The sequence below is a fragment of the Meleagris gallopavo genome, unplaced genomic scaffold (genome assembly GCF_000146605.3).
Source record: "Meleagris gallopavo isolate NT-WF06-2002-E0010 breed Aviagen turkey brand Nicholas breeding stock unplaced genomic scaffold, Turkey_5.1 ChrUn_random_7180001890377, whole genome shotgun sequence".
Taxonomy (NCBI): domain Eukaryota; kingdom Metazoa; phylum Chordata; class Aves; order Galliformes; family Phasianidae; genus Meleagris; species Meleagris gallopavo.
In genome coordinates, this window is record NW_011154093.1 from 19,304 (window position 1) to 21,420 (window position 2,117).

The following is a 2,117-nucleotide window of genomic DNA, read 5'->3' on the forward strand; positions in this document are numbered from 1 at the left end:
TTTTACGTGACTCAAGCTGAACTGCGTGCGAGACCTGATGACGTCTCCCTTAACATCAGACTTGTTGCACTGTACCACTCCCGCAATAATTACGAGATGCTGTGCTCCATGTTCAGGAGGCAGAGAAGAAAATACCTCTGGAGACAAGCTTGGAATGGTGTTCCTGTGTCCTAAAGACACTTGAGGTATTTCACCATCTTTTGATCCTGTCATAATCTTCCATATCCTCAGAACTGGTCATAGTCTCTCAGTTTTGTTCCACTGACGGCTGTTGCTCAAGTGATTTAACTCCTCCAAATGAAAGTCTACTGAAGCCAATTGCTTACTGGGGATTTTCTTCCTAAAGTTAAACCTTGTTTCTTTTCTAACTTCAAGTCGAAGCTAGATAGAGCAGCTCCATCAGGGAGAGAACTGTTCCAAGAGTTCCTGGAACGTTACTGCTGAAGGATATGTTAATGCCTCACCTGTGAAGCTGGGTTAGGTAGCAGTGTGTTCTGGAGAAGTAATGTCCTTGCCTTCACAGAAAGATGGTGGTTCCTCATCCTCTGATGAACTTTGTTCTTTAGGAATACCTTGAATCAGCCCAGGACTTGGAATCAAATGCCAAGAATTGGAGAGCTATCAAGAGCAGCCATCTACTGGCTCATTCTAGCTTTACTACAATGAAATTTGCTTCGGGAGATGTCCGTCAGTGCAGAGAGGCACTTGAAAGGTATTGTTTTATCTTTACTGTGTTTAAAAGCCAACCAAACAGAAACAATCCGGAACAGAATCTTTTTTTCTGAGTCACAGAACACCTAGCAGGCATCAGTTTCCCTGAGTAACCAGTTTGTGGACAGGAGAGGAGTTTCTCTGTACTGACCACAAAGGAAGGTTCTTAGCAGGCTTGAAGCCCAAGCTGTGTATTTGTCCGAGCTACAAGCCTTGGAGAAGACCTGGTGATATCCTGGGTCAGTTGCCTTTGTCTCTTCAGTAAGAGAACGTTGTTCTATACTTCAGCTGCCAATTCAGATTTCACAGCCATCTGTGGACCAGTTTTGTCCTGGTCGACTTAACACAACCCGCAGCCATGTGATGAAGAATTGTAGATATAAATGGGAAGCAGAAGGCCACCCCCGGTGAGAACATTCCCCTTCAGGGAAAACTGGTAGGGCCAGCTAAGCCAACTGACTTCAGGCTGTATCACCTGGGGCACGGCTGGAGCAGTGCAAAACAGTGTTTGTAGCCAAGTTCTTGGTGAAGTTCTGCGTTCCATTCTTCCCATCATGTTTTCTTTCCTCCTGACTTCTGCTGACCCAAAGCACGCGATGGCTTTTGCCAGGACTTTGTTGCAAATGAGTCTTTTCTGCCTTGTAGTTTTGATCGTCTCCTTCACTCAGTGAGAGAGTCTGTGAGAGAAGCTGGGGAGCTGTCTCACACCTTCCTGGAAATGAAAGGACAGCTGTACATGCATGCTGGGACGTTTCTGCTCACACTGGCCCAGAACAACGAGGCGCAGTGGAGCGATGCATGTCAACTGGCAGCACTGTGTTATCTGAAGAGTTTCAACGTGAGTCACTTGTCCCTTTCTGCCTCCAGTTAGTGCAGTTCTCGACCACTCTTGCTGTGCAGGTGTGGGATGCCCGTATTCCCAAGCTCAATCAGTGTTTGTAAAGGCTCCCTCCCTCCTCACTAAGTCTCACTCTTCCACGTCTTTAAAAGATTTCAAATGATGTGCAGGAAATCTGTATGTAATCCACTGTTTCTCTTGTCAGAAGCAGAACGACTCCGAGAGGCTGACGGGTGCATTTCCTACAGTCTGTTCCCTTTTCTGTAATACAGCTGAAAACACACCACTAAGCTTATTGGCATGGGAGGGAGAGGGGCAGACTGAGTAGCTCCCACATTCTTGTTGCACAGACAGTCAGCAGAGCTTAATCAGGCTTAATTCTTTGCCTTATGAAATGCAGTTAGTTTTCCACTCTGTGCAACTGCTGGTGTTCAGAACATGACTTTCTCATGTGTGCACTTACAGCTACTGGCAGTAGTTAAAGTTACTCAGTGTGTGTCTTCTTCATTGGTATGTTGCAGGGTACCTTCAGAATCAGTGTATTTTCTAAAGTTTTCTTGTGCTAGCA

At 45.9% G+C, this 2,117-nt stretch overlaps 1 long non-coding RNA gene across 1 annotated transcript; it reads left to right on the forward strand.

Annotated features, from left to right (window-relative positions):
- The first annotated feature begins 97 nt into the window (after positions 1-97).
- On the forward strand, positions 98-1,651 carry LOC104916411. The gene is made up of 3 exons (XR_796584.2): positions 98-185; positions 567-712; positions 1,357-1,651. It is a non-coding gene; the product is annotated as an uncharacterized LOC104916411 (long non-coding RNA).
- Positions 1,652-2,117: the final 466 nt, after the last annotated feature.